General features: G+C 34.7%; 1 pseudogene; it reads right to left on the bottom strand.

Annotated features, from left to right (window-relative positions):
- Nucleotides 1-7,175: 7,175 nt before the first annotated feature.
- The window catches only part of LOC149550910 (RNA-dependent RNA polymerase 2-like), a 47,576-nt pseudogene continuing 36,117 nt past the window's right edge, over nt 7,176-18,634 (bottom strand).

Here is an 18,634-nt window from a genome sequence, read left to right as displayed (position 1 = left end):
AATTATAATCGACATGAAGGTTCTAAAACACCAAAATGGATAATTAAAATTGATAAAAATGATTATTACTAGTTTGGTAAGGAAAAAACCAAAAAGAACCATTCGGTTATGGACTTCAAGACTATATAAGATGTTTTTCGGCAACAAGATAGTGGTAGAGCAATGTCAGTTTTTCATGCACTTATTAAAAATGCAAAAGATGAGACCTATGCTTTCGAAATTGAAGATTCATGTCAATAAAAAGTTGGGAAGAAATACCATTATTTTGAAGAATCTTTTCAGTGCTCTCAATAGCATTGGGAAAAATAGCAGGGAGAAGGATAATAAAGCTGCTCGAAGGGTTATTACAACCTCTTCGGTAAGTCATCATTTGAGAAAGGGTAGATGTATGAGACAAATTTGTATTGATTTGAATTTAAATCGTACTACTTTGAGAAGAGCACTTAGTCGACGAGAGAAAATTGATGATCCTCTTCAAAATGAAACATGGGCATTTGGTGGGAGACTTCCACATTTTGATAAGAAGCTATCCGATGATGTGAAGGAAGAAATTACACAATTTTGGCACTCTAACTCATGAGTATCACCCAAGGCTAAAGATGTGTTAAAGTTGAGAATTGGCATCAGAGACCACACGCCACATCCTAAATGCTATTTGGAATTAAGTCAAACTATGTTGTTCAAACAATTTAGAAAGAGTCATCCAAGTCTTCATATATCACAAAGGGCTTTTGAATCTTTGAAGCTATCTTATTGTGTGCCACTCAAAATTTGAAATACATGTTGTTGCAAATATTATGTTGAGTTTTCTATGCACCATGAACTATTACGCTCCATCCATTCTACTTTGCATAGTAAATAAATGTTGGAGGATTGTGGTGCTAGTGGGCTTCCAAAATCATCAAGAGACTTGCTAGATCAACTTTTATGTCATAGAGTTGATGGTTGTTTCTTTTATAGAAATGTTTGCTTAAATGAGAAGTGTTCAAAATGTGGTGGCTTATCCAAGTTTGACACATGTTTCCATGAGGGGTGCGAACAAGATCTTGAAAAGACAATAGTGAAAAAAAAGATATATGAAACAGTGAAATACACATTGAAGAGTGGAGGTGAAAGCTCTAGATGTGAATTGGTTGGAAAAGATATCAGTGTGGCTAGTTTTATTTTAGATTTCAAGGCAAATATTTTTTACAAGTATGCAAGACATAGTCACAGGTCTTAGTGGTTGGATCAACAATTTAGAATGTGCAAGGAGACTTTTCCCATTGGCACTATTATATCAGTTATTGATTTTTCTGAGAACTACACATTCCAACCTCAAAATGAGACACAATCTTAGTATTACAACTCTATTCAGATTGCTATTTTTGTTCACATAACATATAGACATGCCCCTAATAGTGTCGAAGATATTCAGAAGATTATTAGAGAGTACCATTTTTATATGATTGATGATAGATCTCACTCTAATGAGTTTGTGCAACATTATTTCGAGAATTATTTTGATTTCTTACATGAGCATGAAATTGCTATGGATAGACATATCATTTGGTCAGATAATTGTACATGTCAATTCAAGAGTGCTCACATGTTTTATTGGTTGTGTAGGATGCACATAGAGAGAAGGGTGCTTCATATTTGGAGTTTTTTGAGTCTGGCCATGGAAAAGGGGAACATGATGGAGCAGGGGCATGTGTGAAGAGAGCTCTAGTTAAGGAGCAACTAAAGATTTCAGCAGCAGAGCTTCTTGATGCTCGTAGAATTGTTGATTGGTGTAGTTTAGCATTATCACAGGGGGGGACTCTTGATTCAGTGGTATGCATGCTCTTTTGGTTGGTTGAGGAAGGGTCTGTAGTTGACAGATTAGATTGTACTACAGTTAGAGACTCATAAAAAATGCATGCATTCCAGAGCTTTGATTCTAGTACATGGACCATTTGGACACAACAGCTAGCTTGCTTTTGTCCTAGTCATTTTCAATGTGATTGGGATCACTGTGAGTCAAGTGAGTGGGTGGACACATGGGCTCCACATTATCTTACTCCATTTTCTATCATACCCTTTATAAAAAATGATGACATGGAAAGTTCACTTGAGTATAACCATCTATCAGATCTACTTCATCTAGGACATGTCTTTGCATTGGTTGCACCACATGGGAATGATGAGAAATCTAATTATTGGTTAGCACGTTGTGTAAGAGGTAAACAAAAACTTGCACAATCAATCACAAATGATGATGGATTCACATATCTTTCTGGTTCAGTGGTTGTTGCTGGAACATGGCCGTGAACATACATGCTTAGAAGGAATGAAATTCCTGAACTCAAAGACTATTAGAAGCAAAAAATAATTCTCATATATTCGCATCTTATTATAGAAACAAATGTAAAGTTGTTGAAGCATCAAGGAAGACCAAAAGTAAAAGAACTTTTTACTATTGCTAAAGTTGATCATGAAGCCCGGTTGGAGACCCTAAAACAGAGAGAGGACCCTATTGGAACACTCGACTAGGTATATTTACTTCTTATGTTATTTTCTTCATAATGATTCAATGAACTGATGATTATCTTGTTTAATACAATAAGTTATTAATTTTTTTATGATATTGGAATGTGGGTACATCATGAAGAGTTGGGCAGGGGGGCGAGGGAGTGGTATTGGGGAGAATTCCTAAGATTTATGATGTATTATGATGTAAAATGTGAACTTTTTTGTATATGATTTTTTTAATAATGAAAAAGACAGGTTAAATTAGTTGCACATTCTAATTTGTATTTTGGTAGGTTCTTTGTAAGGAATTATAAGAGAAAGATATTGAACAAGTTGTTGCAAATCATATTTGCATGTGATACAAGGCTATGAGGATAATTTTAAGAGCATTTATAACTATACGAAAGATAATTGCTTGTGGATATCTTATTACAAGTTTTGCTTTTTCCTTATTTGACATAAAGCTGACATTATGATTATTAAAACTATTTTTATCAAACTAATCAAATAAGAAAAATCTAAAAAGTATGGATGAACAATTAGAATACTTGATTTCTTCCATTTTGCAACCAATCATGGCATTTGAAAGCATAAAGAGTCATAATATTGTATAATGTTTTGAAAGACTTTCATATTGAAAAGTTGTAAAGGACCATGAGATTTGAATTTTAGTAATGTCTAGGTTTGCATAGGGTAAGTGAGTCATTAGATAGGTCCTAATAAGGTCTCATAATAATCTCAAGTCATTTCATAAGTTGAAACATTCAATAAGTCACTTAAAATTTAGCTTATTGCTTTAGAAAATTTAAATCTTGAATGTAACGGCTACATGAGCATTTTGGAGGGAAAATCCATAGTTTAAATTTTATGAAGGAATAGGAAGTGAAACCGATTGGAGGTGGTTGAGGGGGTTATCAACCATCCCCTGAAACTTATAAATAGTGTTTGTACAAACTGTAAGGGCAATATGTATGGACTAATTCTGAATTCTGAATAAAAAAGCTTGGATTTTAATAGCAATTTGAAGGTTCTTTGGAGTTTTTGAGTTCTTTATGATATTCTAATGCATTGAGGCATCTTCTAACATCTGTAAGGAATTTTAGGACCAAGTTTTGATTTCTTTTTTGAAGGGTTATTCATCTAACTTGCTGATTGTTGGTTGTAGCAGTCCTTTTCATAAGCATTTTGACAGTTTTTTCATCTAATCATGGTCATTCCATGAAATTATTACCTGATTATTCATGGAATTCCATTGTCCTAACATGTATAATGTCTTCTAACCCTGAAATGATCAACTAACTAGAATAATTGGTGGCCACCAAACATAAAAGGGTGAAAACAAGGGTTGAAAGTGAGGGGACAATCCTATAGGAAGAGATATTCCTTAAAGAGGGTAGTGTTTGTGAGTTGATTCATGTTTATGGTGATAAAACATAGATGTATGAATTTTGAATTAGTCCAAGAAGGCTTGGCACGTGTGAGATTGGTGATGCCCTAGTAACAAGGATTTTGAGAAGGTGAATTGAGGCTTTTGGGGTTAGGGAACCCATAGACTGAAATTGAGAGTGGATTTTTCTAATTGAAGTTATTTTAGGAGCCTATGCAAAGTTTGGATTCCAGATCTTAAGTCCTTCTAGTGGTTGCTTTGTAAATGCATCTTTTCTACATTGTTAAAAGACAGGAGAAGTGTGAAAGTTCATTGATATTTTCCAAAGGAAGGGTATCTAAGTATTATATATGTTTTGTGAAAAGATAAAGGGTATCCAAAAAATCCATTTATTCAAGGAGTCTTTTGAAAATAAATAAATTTATCCACCTATTTGTCTTGTTGTTGTCACATAATTGTAAAGTTGCATAGACAACATTTTGGCATGTTGTGCATTTTGGCTTGAAAAGTATTGCAACTCAAGGGTAAGTGTTGGAACATGGTGAATATGTCAAAACAACTCATTGAAGCCTTAAAACCTCTTGGAGTTGACCATTTGTGGGATTTGACCATCAAGACCTAGAAGGGTCAATTAGCACATTGTTACAAATTTGCTCATTTTAGTTTGTTACTTGGGTCCATCACCCTATCCTCTACATCACTTTTATATTGTCAACATTTGGGACTGAAGCAACATGTTGCATTTGATCCTCTCCATAATTATTTCTATGTTCAAGTGCATCATGGTTCATAATGTTTCTGCTTTTTGTTGGTTCAACATGGTTACCATGCATTATTACAACCATGCCAACTCTTCCGCCATTGGTTACCATGCTTAGAATCATTGAGAAAATTGCATATACTTTGAATTTTTAGTAGCAAGGTTCTCACAAATTTTTTTTACAATACTATAAAAATAATCTTCTAAGCTTTGGTTAGCTACCATCTCCAAATGAGCTATTCATTAATATGGTGATTTAACATCATTCTAATATGTTGAGCTCTTAGGCCCACCCCTTGAAACAAGAGTAAAATTGATAAGAATTTCTTTGCATGCAATCTCAAGCCTCCTCAAATGAACTAGTCATTACCAAGGTGGTTCAACATCACCCATTAGTGTTGAACCCTTAGGCCCACCCTTCCAACTGAGAGAAAAATTGGTTCTTAGTCCAATAGCATTAATTAAATACAAGGAACACTAGTGCAATGCACCTAATCATTTTTTTTTTCTTGATGTAATAAGGTCTAGGGATAGATCTAATGATCTCTCTGTGACCATCCACATTTGTAATGGACATAAGACCCTGTGGTGCAACTATAAGCCTTGTCCATCAATTGGTCCAATAAAGTAGATTTTTGGTAAATTCCATGTTTTTTAGGTAAGTCTAAATGTTTAGAACATTATTAGGGTCCCTAGGAGTTTTTAGAATCCATTTGCAATCAAATTTGCAATAAAACTTGTCTTAGCGCAAAAATTGCAAAAATTGCAAAAAGTTGCTTAGCAACTTTTGCAATTTTCTTGACAACTTTTCAAAATCTAACTCCTAACAGCTAGAACTGTTTGAATTGTCAGTTCCATTAGCTCTAGGTGGGTGGGTGAACCCTAGTGACACCCTTATTTCAGCCATGGAGACCATCCATCGTCCGTGGCCACCCCGTACCGAGCAGTCCCCAAGGTTCTCTAAGTGCATTTTGAGGTCGATCTTCTGAGGGTCATAACTTGGATCTCGTGAGGGATATTGATGAACTGTCAAATGCTACAAGATGGTGATGTTGAGGCCTAAAATAACCTATCTCATTTTTGAGAGATCACATTCTGTTTGGATTTGGCACATCGATCTCACTCGATGCCAAAACTCGCAGTGTGCCTCAGATCATAGGTGCACCATAGCGTAACTTTGAAACTGCTGATCTTGGCATCAAATCATTAGCGCCATTAGCTCCGAGTGGGTGGGTGAACCCTAGTCACATGCTTTTTTTAGGCACGAAGACCATCCATCATCCATGGCCACCTCATACCGAGGAGTCTCCAAGGTGCTCTAAGTGCATTTCGAGGTCGATATTCTGAGGGTCATAATTTGAAGCTCGTGAGTACTATTGATGAACTATCAAATGCTACATGATAGTGATGCTGAGACCTAAAATAAACTATCTCATTTTTGAGAGATCGAATTCTATTTGGATTCGGCACAATGGTCTCACTCGATGCCAAAACTCGTAGTGTACCTTAGTTCATAGGTGCACCACAACACAAATTTGAAACCATTGATCTTGGCATCAAATCTTCAGTGCCATTAGCTTTAGGTGGGTGGGTGAAACCTAATGACACCCTTGTTCCGACCATGGAGACCATCCATCGTCTGCGGCCACCCCGTATCGAGGAGTCCCCAAGGTTCTCTAAGTGCATTTTGAGGTTGATCTTTTGAGGGTCATAACTCAGAGCATGTGAGGGCTATTGATGAACTATCAAATGCTACAAGATGGTGATTTTGAGGCCTAAAATAACCTATCTCATTTTTGAGAGATCACATTCCTTTGGATTCAGCACATCAATCTCGCTTGATGCCAAAACTTGCAGTGTGCCTCAGTTCATAGGTGCACCATACTGCTGATCTTGGCATCGAATCATTAGCACCATTAGCTCTGGGTGGGTGGGTGAACCCTAGTCACACTCTTTTTCCAGCCACGGAGACCATCAATCATCCACGGCCACCCCGTACCGAGGAGTCTCCAAGGTGCTCTAAGTGCATTTCGAGGTCGATCTTCCCAGGGTCATAACTTGGAGCTCATGAGAACTATTGATGAACTGTTGAATGCTACAGGATGGTGATGTTGAGACCTAAAATAAACTATCTCATTTTTGAGAGATCACATTCTGTTTGGATTCGGCACAATGATCTCAGTCGATGCCAAAACTCATAGTGTGCCTCAGTTCATAGGTGCACCACAGTGCAACTTTGAAACCGCTGATCTTGGCATCGAATCATTAGTGCCATTAGCTCCAGGTGGACAAGTGAACCCTAGTGACACCCTTTTTCTGACCACAAAGACCATCCATCATCCGTAGCCACCCCGTACCAAGGAGTCCCCAAGGTTCTCTAAGTGCATTTTGAGGTTGATCTTTCGAGGGTCATAACTTGAAGCTTGTGAGGGCTATTGATGAACTGTAAAATGCTACAAGATGGTAATGCTAAGGCCTAAAATAACCTATCTCATTTTTGAGAGATCACATTCTGTTTGGATTCAACACAACGATCTAGAACATTGAAGGAGGAGGCATACTTAATCGACAAATATGAGCTATTTGCTTTGCCAGATGTAAACAAATCTTCCCGATTCCATCTGAATAATAGTAGTTGATACCATCTATATGAACATAACTATCAAGAATAAGGGAACCTTCATGATCTTGAACATTTAATGTTTACCTCGAAGAGTTAGATGGTTGCCCCATTTTCGTGGCATGTATGGCTGAATCATTTGTACAGTGGAAATCTCCCATCCATTTTCTAATGGACTCGACAGTAACTTCGTCATTTGAAGCAAACATCCAGATTGAATTTTCCCTCAATTGACTGACTGAGAAGCCAAGGAATTCAAATCTTTTATTGCCTATTGTAATGCCTTCCTTCAAAATTGACAATATTCTATCATATACTTGTGATCTTTGTGGTCTTGCATGAAAACCATATTCAGTTTTTGTAGTCAAAGCAATTAAATGAATCTTATTAAAGTCCTCCTCCACAAAATGGACTTTGAGAAAATCATCAACATGCTCTAAAAAATGCCTTGTCACTCGACTTGAAATATTCAAGTCGAGGCCCAAAAAGTAGACCCTAGTCAGAGTAACTAGGGCCCGATGGAATTTCAATGTGTCATTATGTCTAGAAATTGTTAATGACTTCAACTAATTTTGACTAGTTTGCAACTTCTTTACTTGATTTTGAAGCCATGTTTTTGGGTTGAAACATGTTGACTTCAATTTATGCAGTTCTATTAAGGCCAGACATATGTGCAAAGCTGATTTCTTCTCATTATTTAGCAAATCAAAAAAGTGACAAATCAGTGTTGGGCCACTAAGTATCCCATAATGAATAAGAGAGTTGATTTGAAACAGTATCTCAAAAGGAAGATTAACACCCTTTAGAACATTAATAGTTGGAACCATACGTGGAAAGGGAGAAAATGAATTTCCACTTTCTAGAATAAGTTGCTCTATCATTGCTCTATGCAGAGGCAAGATTTCAATGATTTTAGTAAGCTCAATACCATCAAGAAGTTTCAGAAAAAATGCATTTGACTATCCAATGCTACATAATGCTGAGAAATTCATTTTCCTACACCAGATAATCTCAATATCCTCTTTGCAAAATTTGTAAGGATCCTAGTCAACTATCAAACATGATCTCTGCACTGCAACCTTCTTAAAAATTCTTGGACCAAACTACCACTGCGACAAAAAAAATAAAAATCACATGTTAAATTTATTAGCATTCTACTCCAAGTCTGCAAGCAACATAATATTTGTAATAAAAAGACAATTGTGTGTGAAATAGGAGGTGAATTTAAAACCTTGCCTGAGTAGCAAAATTTGATATCCCTCAGAAATTGTATACCTTTTTTATAGTTTGTGATAACAACTATCTTTTCCTCATTTAACAAATGCTTAGTTATCAAAGGTGGGTGTGATAGAAAGTCAGCATGTAAGTATGCTTAGAAAAGGGTTAAGCAACAAACAATAAGTAAGAAGGCTGAGGCGCTTCTTTGAGAATCTAGCATCATGTGTTAGTATTTAATGTTACAAAAATTATTTATATGTCTTCTGTTCCTATTATTATCTGTATAAGTCACACATCTTTTTTTATGTTATTACAGTTTATGTTTAAAAGAAAAAATATATGTTAAAAGCATTTGGTTAGCTCAACCACTCAGAATAAGACTTTTCCAATGCCAGGGATGTTGAGAATAAATATTGAATTCATATGATATTAATTTTTAAATGGTCTAGTGAACTGACTAATTTTGATCTTGAAAATTTTATGGTTAAATAAGTTTTGAGTTAGAGTAGTGCAAGGATGGAGATTTTTAAGAAGTTTTGTCATCTATATCAGCATTGTCAAAATGCAATAAGTGCTAAATAGACCATACATTCTTATAAGTCATAAATATGTACAAACCATTACTTATATAATATGAATCAATAATAAAAATTTGAATTGTAATATACCATTTATTAATAATGAACATGTTAAAAGAAGAATTTAAAATTGATTATTGACAAACTAAATGGCACTAAAGCATTAATTAAGGCACTGGTTCATAGAGAAATCTCCAATTGTTAGAAGACATTTGCCTGCTATCAGATTCAACAACATCCTAGGTCAAGATAGCTTTGAGTCATGGCAACACAAGGCTTGACCATGTCATAGCTTAAGCAATGAAAAAATGATAATGCATTCAATGGTGAAGGTTTAAGGTGGTATGCTACAACAGCTTGGAAATCTTAGTTTTGTACTAGAGCCTTCCTTCACACTTTTATCATACTCAAATTTTATAAGCAAGTTTGTGGTAGAATCAAAATTAAAGAGGATATGTCTGAATGTTTTAGCAGTGACATTAGAGTCAAATAGTGGTGTGTTCTATATTATAAATTATTTGAGTTATATATTGAAAGACTAGAAGAATGGCCAAATAAAATTATAGTTGAAGGTATTCAACTAGTCATGGTAAAGCAACTTTTGTATATAGCCAACCTTATTCTTATTATGAAACCTTTTCATGGTTTGAAAGAACATTTGAAGGCTTTAGAGCTCTTTTGCCACAAAGTTGGGAAGTAATCAAAAACTAGCAAGATCAAATTAACAATGTTTTTCTTTAAAATGAAGAAGCGGCATGTTAGCTTTATCCTTAGGGAAATCTTGTTGAAGAGAGTGTCAAAATAAAAGTACCTATGAGTTGGTTCCACAATAAGCTCCCTTAAGACACATGTAGAACAAAAAGGATTCAAAGAGGATGGACAACTTCTTAGCTGCTTCAAAATAGGTGTAGGAAACCAAAGCTGCAGGATTGGAAAACCCTCTTTGCTTTGTTGGTCATGCCAGTTGTCCTCTACGATTGTGAGATTGGGGGGAGTAGTATGTCAAACCTTAACTAGAGACAGCTAGAAAAAATCAAAGAATATTTAATCATCAATACTCTTAAAGTCAAATCCACAATTCTCTATGAGATCTTGTTGAATGAAGCAAAGATGTTTCCAGAGGAAGCATCAGTTATAATCTATTTGCTAAGCTATTAAAAAAAATCTAAAACATGAAGAAAAAAAATCGCTGACCCAAAATTATTTTTTAGAGAAATTAGGACTATTGAAAGAAGAATTGGATGTAGCAAAAGAAGTGGACAAGAAAATGGGACATTAATGGGTAGGAATGTCTTAATATCAATGAACAGACATAAAAAAAATTGTGCAAGAAAAATTCAGGACTTCCATGTTAGAAAAAAAAAAAGGTCAGAAAATCACACTATATCAAAAAGTTCAACCCCGTATGGGAACACAATGAAAAGGATTATTTAAAGGCTGCAATTGAGTCAAAGGCTAGAATTTTAGTTGTTTAGTTGAGGACTGGGTCTCACCATCTTAGATGTGACACAAACAGATGTCCGATCACCAAGAGGAAAGAGAAAATTTTGCATTTCCTATAGCAAAGGAATGGTTGAAACTGAACAACATTTCATACCAGATTGTATAGCACATAAAGATATTCATACTCAACTTGGAAATATCTTGCAATTGAACTGTCTAAAAGAGATATCAAAATGAGGGGACTTCACTATCTGAAAAAGATATTAAACCAACAGGGCCTCATTATATAATAGATTTTATAATCAAGATATAATAGAAAACCTATAATTAAAAGAAACATATTTCCGTATACAAACTGAAAACCCAATCCTTTACGGCCAAAGATTATTCTTTTCTAGATTTTAGTTACTAGGTAGAGAGAACACAAAATTCATTTTAACATTACTAAACTCACCTCAGCTCAAAATGGAAGCACATATCCATAAATTCAACCATTGGAAAGCATATTTTGCTAGTGAAATCTCTCTGAATCATGAGCTAAACATGGGGTTGGATCAAATGGACAATGAATACGTGTTGCACCTCTTAAATGGATGTTTTCTTTTCTGTATTTTTCATTCATTCATCAATTAGACCAACATATCCATAGACAAAGTACTCAAATATATATCAAAATACATAGATCCATATACAAAATGTGGCTGATCATGCCATCAGAATGTGTATAATATCAATGTTTTTGTATACAATGTGGCATATGCCATCTCAAAATGTCTCATGATGCATCCTACGACAACTATACTATCCTAGGGTGCTGGTGGATGATCAAAATGTAGCCTCTTCACTGCACTAGGTGGATCGGATGCATCCTACATTAACAAAAATGGAAAACCCAAATTTAGACTACTAAATTTATATGATTCTTTGTATCTAACATTGAATTACTCAAATGCATAATGATCTTTTTTTTAATGAAGATTTATACTATAAAAATTTCATAATAAATACCTCTCTCATCGACCTCCTATGCCGATCAGGAGTCCTCTCATATGCCCTCGGCAATGCTTCTACCTCTTTGATTGTGGGTTGTATATGTTCAAATACGTTTGTGAGATGAATCTACAATTTAAACTATAACATTATAATTCATAGCATGCTAAATTTATAACATATTTAATCATGAATTCAAACTACAACTTACTATTGTAGGCTCCTCCTTAGGAGAGAGCGGCCACATCATCAAATCTACATAAGTCTCTCGTTGGACCTCATGTGCACTAGGAGTCTCCTATGAGATACAAAATAGTAGTTGTTAATATCATGGAAATCAGTTTTGAATTTATTTATGAAGATAAGGATAATAAAAAACAAATGATACTTATACATACAATGGGGTTCTCAGTGCGAATGGAAATCCCTGATGGTCTATGATGCAGAATTTGTACATGCTCATCGCCAGTAGCCACACCCTATATACAATAAAGAATGTAATTAAATGGGATTACCACAAACATGTTACAAGAATGCATTGATATTTAATCAAATAGGAAGCACCTAATTACCTTTCCTTTTTCAATGCATGTTGGCTCACCCCCACACTTTTTCCCCCCGGGACAGGTGGTACCTGCAAGATAAAAGAAAGTTTAGCAACCATATATGCTACAATATCAAATAGAAAAAAAAAATGCGAACAAAACATAATGTACCATAGATGTCTCAAGGCCAAATGAAATGGCTGAGAGTGTGGCATCATAAAATCTATCTGAGCTCCTCCTCAGTCATCAACTAAACATGAATGAAGATCACATACATATAAAAGTCAATATGGCTTAAAAATTAAAATTACTCTATTATAAAAGTTAACTTTAAATCGCATATGTCATAACAAAAAAATGTATACATGTACCGACACCGAAGGAGTCCATGCCTTTGCATTCCCCTCCTCTCTCACACTAGGGTCTGTAGCCTCTGCACGTGTGTCTGGTGTAAGCTCGTCTAATACAAAATGATACTTAAGAAGATCACCTGTGGGACCCAGGAAAATATTCTTCAATGTAATGCAAGTGTGAGGCACACAAATGTGTGATGAGCTAGCCGATGATGAACTGGCACTAGCATCATCAACACGAGGAGGCAGGACTGACCTAGCCTGAGATATCATTAGGCTACTCAGCCTATGAATGGCTCTGATGGTCTAAGAGCTAGCCTCTGTCATAATATCTGGATGCTACACTCGAGGAAGAGGGGAGATATCAGTGGGGGGGACAAAAGTGCCAGCTTTCTTTTGCTGGGAAGAGGGTCTATCCTGAGGAGCTCCTAGTCGTAAGCCCATGTTGGGCTTCATGCTCCAATAGTTCACTTTAAGTTTCAACACAAATTTTGCATATAATTTTCTAAAGAAATAAAATGGTATGTCTAAATTTCCATTTGGAGGGATATCAAAGACCATCCACCAATGATCCCAAAAGTTTGTATGTATGGCGTCATTTGTACACCATTTAATGGATAGTTTGGATTTTTTTGGGTCGACTGGTAAACCCATTTTTGGGTTCGCAAAAAGGCTAACCAAATCATCTTTGGTTATGTTGAGGGTTGTAACCTCATCATAGTCCAAACCATCATCAAACATCTCGTGCATTTCATCATGCCAATGAAGAGCGGCATTTTGTTAGTTCATAAGGGTTTCAATGTTATCCACTATGGTGTTTAACGTGGATAACATAAGAGCCAATGCAGGTACATTATTATATGTTCTATGAAAATCTCTTAACTCTGTGAGATTTTCATTTATCAAATCCTCGATTCGAGGAGGGTTTTGAGGGGGTAGAGGATCATTTGGTGGATGGTTTTGTGGGGGTACTAGATCATTTGGTGGGGGGTTACGAGGAATATTATTCCCTGCCTCAATGTCATCATTCTGATCAGCCATTCCTATTGAATTGCAAAATGTAATATATATTTAAAAAAAACCTTAATTTTAACCATTTTTTTCAAAAAAACCCTAGATTCAACTAAAACAAACAAAATCATGCTAAAATCTATTGAATTTAGGTTAAAAATGAGTTGGGGAAAAAAATGCCTTAATATCTGATATCCGATATTCAATCATATATCCAATCGCCCTGGCAAAAAATTGGCCCCAAATAACGTAATAATGGGCCTGCAGGTCTGTGTTTTTTATTTTATGTTGTGCACATGTATCAGATATCCGATATTATATTGGATATCCGATATATTATATATTAATTATAACATATAATATCTTACATTTTTATTATTATATAATATTTTATATATAATATATTACATTATATATTACATTATATTATATTATATTATATTTTATATTTTATATTATATTGTATTATATTATATTATTATAATATAATATATTATTATATTATTATAATATAATATTATTATTATATTATTATAATTTATAATATATTATACTTTTTTATTATATATTATATTATATAATATTAAATAATATATTATACTATTATAATATAATATTTTTATATTATTATAATATAATAATTATAATTATGGTATTGTTATAGTATATGTGATCGGATATCCAATATCGAATCAGATATCCGATGTCAAATTGGATATCCGATAAGGCTCAGCCTTACCTTCGAGGTTTGGTACGCGCTTTTGGATGTCTTCAAACTCTATTTTTTTCACATCACCACTTTTTGGCACACCATGATCCTGCACATACCCATAAGGAGAACTTAATGTGTAGATTGAAGAAAAGTTTATATGGCTTGAAGCAAGCACCTTAGCAACCGTATTTGAAATTTGACAGTTTAATGCATAAGCATGGATATAGGAGGTGTCATTCAAATCATTGTGTTTATTTTAAGATGTTGGATGATGACAACTATATTATTTTATGTTTATATATTGATGATATGCTTGTAGCTGGGTCTAACATGGATCACATTAAGGGGTTAAAGGAATAGTTAGCACATTCATTTTGCTATGAAAGATTTGGGGGTAGAAAAAAAAATTCTTGGTATGAAGATTTGCAGATATAGGAAGAATAAGAAATTGACATTATCTCAGGCTGATTATATTGAGAATGTGTTGCAACATTTCTCTATGGAGAATGCTAAAGTTGTCAGTACACCTTTACTTGGTCATTTGAAGTTGACTAGGAAGATGTGTCCCAAGACACAAGAAGAGGAGGATAAGATGTCTAAGGTACTTTATGCTTCAACTATCAGAAGCTAGATGTATGATATGTTACGTACTAGGCTAGATATTGCACATGCAGTGGGAGTTGTTAGTAGGTATATGAGTCATCCAAGGCTTGAGCATTGGAATGTAGTTAAATGGATTCTTAGATATTTGAGAGAAACATCTAGTAAGTGTTTACACTTTGGGGGCTCTACTATTGATTTATAGGGCTATGTTAACTTAGATTTGGTAAGGGATATTGATAGCAGGAGGAGTACTAAAATTTATGTATAATGTTGGTTGAGTAGCCATGAGTTGGGTTTCTAGATTATAGAAGGTTAATGCTTTATCCACTACAGAGGCAAAGTATGTTGCTGCTACAAAGGCAGCTAAGGAGATGATATGACTTTAGTTTTTTTGAAAGAATTGGGACACCCTTAGAAGGATGATTATTTATTTAAAGATATTCAAAGTGTCATTCATCTTGCAAATAATTTAGCTATGCATTCAAAGATAAAACACATATAGTTGTAATACCATTTCATTCAGTCAATTTTGAATGATGGACAATTAAAGTTGGAGAAGATACCTACAAATGACAATTCAATAGATATGTCTACAAAGGTTGTGACAAGGGAGAAGTTGAATTCCTCTTCAGCTTTGGTTGGTCTTCTAGACTAAAAAAAATAAAAGAATAATAGAGTCCAAGGTGGTTTGATATATTCTAGTGGGAGCTCCAAGTTTAGTAGTACTATGATTAGTCTCTAAGTGGGAGGTTATTGTTGTGGAGTCTGATTAGTCTCCAAGTGGGAGATTGTTGTGATGTGGAGCCTAATTAGACTTAAAGGTTTATTAAGTGCAATTTCCATCTAGATTATTTCTATGGGAGTTTGAGACCAGCTTCCCCAAGATGAGGTCAAGGGGCAGCACCCCAGGTGTGCTTCTTGTAGTAGTACAGGGTAGGGTCGAGAGGTAATTCCCTCGGTGGGATTTTTAGGGGAAACACCCCTAAAGACAAAAGGCCCTTATATTGTAAAAGGCATCAGCTACTATTTTTATATTATTCTAGCCCTTATTCTATATGCAACAAAAATCTTGTATAAAAAGGGCTTAGGGTTAGGTATTTTCATAATGTTTGATGCAAAAAATTGGTTCTTGCAGTGGTATTGAGCTATAAGGGATTATAGATTGTAATTAAGTTGTAATCATTGGATAATAATAATATTGGACTTGTTGTGATGTTTGGGATCTTTTGAATAGTTGCTACATTTGAGCAGGGAGAACAAATAACTGCATTACATTCTAATATAACACTATAGTATAACAAACCTGGGCACATGAGTGAGAAAGGTATGAAAGTAATCCATTCAAAGCAAGTTTTACCAAGTCTAAAATGTGTTAATGAATTTCTATGAAAATTGTGTGTATGGAAAACAAAAGAGAGTAAGTTTTGTGAAGACTAAGAAGGAAAAAAAAAGTGAGAAATTAGAGCTTGTGCATACAGATGTATGGGGACCAACTCAAGTATCTTCCCTTGGTGTCTCTCATTATTATGTTACATTTATTGATGATGAAAATATAAAAAATATGGATTTATTTCTTTAGATAGAAATCTGATGTATTTCAAACTTTTAAGAAATGAAAATGCTTGGTTGAAAATGAGACTAGAAAGAAATTAAAATGTCTCAGATTTGATAATGGTGGTGAGTACTACAGTCATGAATTTGAAGATTATTGCTCCACTAATTGTATTCATACATAGAAAACTGTTTCAAGGACTCCACAAGAAAATGGAGTGGTTAAATGCATAAATATGACTATAATGGAGCATCCAAGAAGCATGAAGTTGCATGTTGGGTTATCCTCAAAACATGTGGGTGGAGACTAATAATACTATTGTATATTTGATTAATAGTGGTACCTCTACTCCTTTGGGTTGTGGTATTCTAGAGGAAGCATGGACTAGTAAGAAGGTGAGTTATTCTTTTCTCAGAACCTTTGATTGTGAAGCATTTGCTCATATAGATTCTAAAAATAGAACCAAGCTGGAAGATAAGTCAAAATTGTAAAATTATAAGAAGTAGGGATGCCATATTCAATGAGAAAGTGTTGTACAAAGATTTATTGTAGCAACATGAGAAGAAAGAAAAATGATTATGTACTGCTGGATGATACTCAAAAAGCTGATATTCCAGCAATTCCTCATGATGTGCAACAACTGCAACAACAAATACCACACACCCTAGTGAATGTTAGATGGTCAACAAGGATAAGTAGACCTCCAAAAATATTTTCTCCTTCCTTACAGTATTCTATTTTACTTACTGATGTTGGTGAACCTAAATGTTATGATGAAGCTATGCAGGTGGATACAAAGATTCAATGGGAGTCTGCAATGAAAGAAGAAATAGACTCTTTGCTGAAAAATAAGACAAGGGATTTATGCAAGTTGCCTATAGGTAAAAAAGTTTTATAGAATAAGTGGGTTTACAGGTTCAAAGAAGAGGAGGTAAGAAAAGATTTAAAGCTAGGTTAGTTGTAAAAGGATTTGCACAAAAAAAGGCATCAATTTTGATGAGATATTTTCTCATGTTGTTAAAATGACTTCTATTCACACTATTTTAAGTATTGTGGCTACTAAAGATTTGCATTTGGATCAGCTTGATGTTAAAACAACCTTCCTTCATGGTGATTTGGATGAAAAGATATATGACTCAACCATAGGGATTTGAGGTCAAAGGTAAAGAGAACTTAGTGTGCTAATTGAAGAAAATTTAATATGGCTTAAAGCAAGTACCTCGGCAATGGAATCTAAAATTTGATAATTTTATGCATGAGCATGGATATAGCAGGTGTCATTCAAATCATTGTATTTATTTTAAGATGTTGGATGATTATAATTACATTATTTTATGTTTATATGTTGATGATATGCATGTATCTGGGTCTAACATGGATCACATTAAGGGTTTAAAGGAACAATAGCGCATTCATTTGTTATGAAGGGTTTGTGGGTAGTAAAAAAAATCCTTGGTATAAATATTTGTAGAGATAGGAAGAACAAGAAATTGACATTATTTCAGGCTGATTATATTGAGAAGGTGTTGCAACATTTCTCTATGGAGAATGCTAAAGTTGTCAGCACACCTTTACCTGATGATTTGACGTTGACTAAGGAAATGTGTCCGAAGACACAAGAAGAGGAGGACAAGATGTCTAAGGTACCTTATTCCTCAGATGTAGGAAGCTTGATGTATGCTATGGTATGTACTAGGTCAGATATTGCACATGAAGTGGAGTTGTTAGTAGGTATATGAGTCATCTAGGGCTTGAGCATTGGACTGCAGTTAAATGGATTCTCATATATTTGAGAAGAACATCAAGTGTTTACACTTTGGGGGCTCCACTACCAATTTACAGGGCTATGTTGACTTAGATTTGGCTAGGGATATTGATACCAAGTGGAGTTCTATAGGTTATGTATTTACTGTTGGTGGAGCAGTCGTGAGTTAGATTTCTAGGTTATGAAAGGTTAATGCTTTATCCACTATAGAGGTAGAGCATGTTGCTACTACAGAGGAAGTTAAGGAGATGATATGGCTTGTGTTATTCCTAGAAGAATTGGGACACCTTTAGAAGGATAATTATTTATTTATTCATCTTGCAAAGAATTCATCTCTACATTCAAAGACAAAACACATACAATTGTGGTACCATTTCATTCAGTCAATTTTGGATGATGGATAGTTAAAGCTGGAGAAGATACATACAAATGACAATCCAATGGATATGTTTACAAAGGTTGTGACAAGGGAGAATCTAAATTCCTCTCCAGCTTCAATTGGTTTTCTAGACTAAACAAAATGAAAGAACAACAGAGTCCAGGGTGGTTTCATATAATCCAGTGGGAGCTATAGGTTTAGGAGTGCTATGATTAGTCTCCAAGT

The sequence above is a fragment of the Cupressus sempervirens genome, chromosome 6 (genome assembly GCF_028749045.1).
Source record: "Cupressus sempervirens isolate cs-2001-9-10 chromosome 6, ASM2874904v1, whole genome shotgun sequence".
Taxonomy (NCBI): domain Eukaryota; kingdom Viridiplantae; phylum Streptophyta; class Pinopsida; order Cupressales; family Cupressaceae; genus Cupressus; species Cupressus sempervirens.
This window is presented reverse-complemented; position numbering and strand designations above follow the sequence as displayed.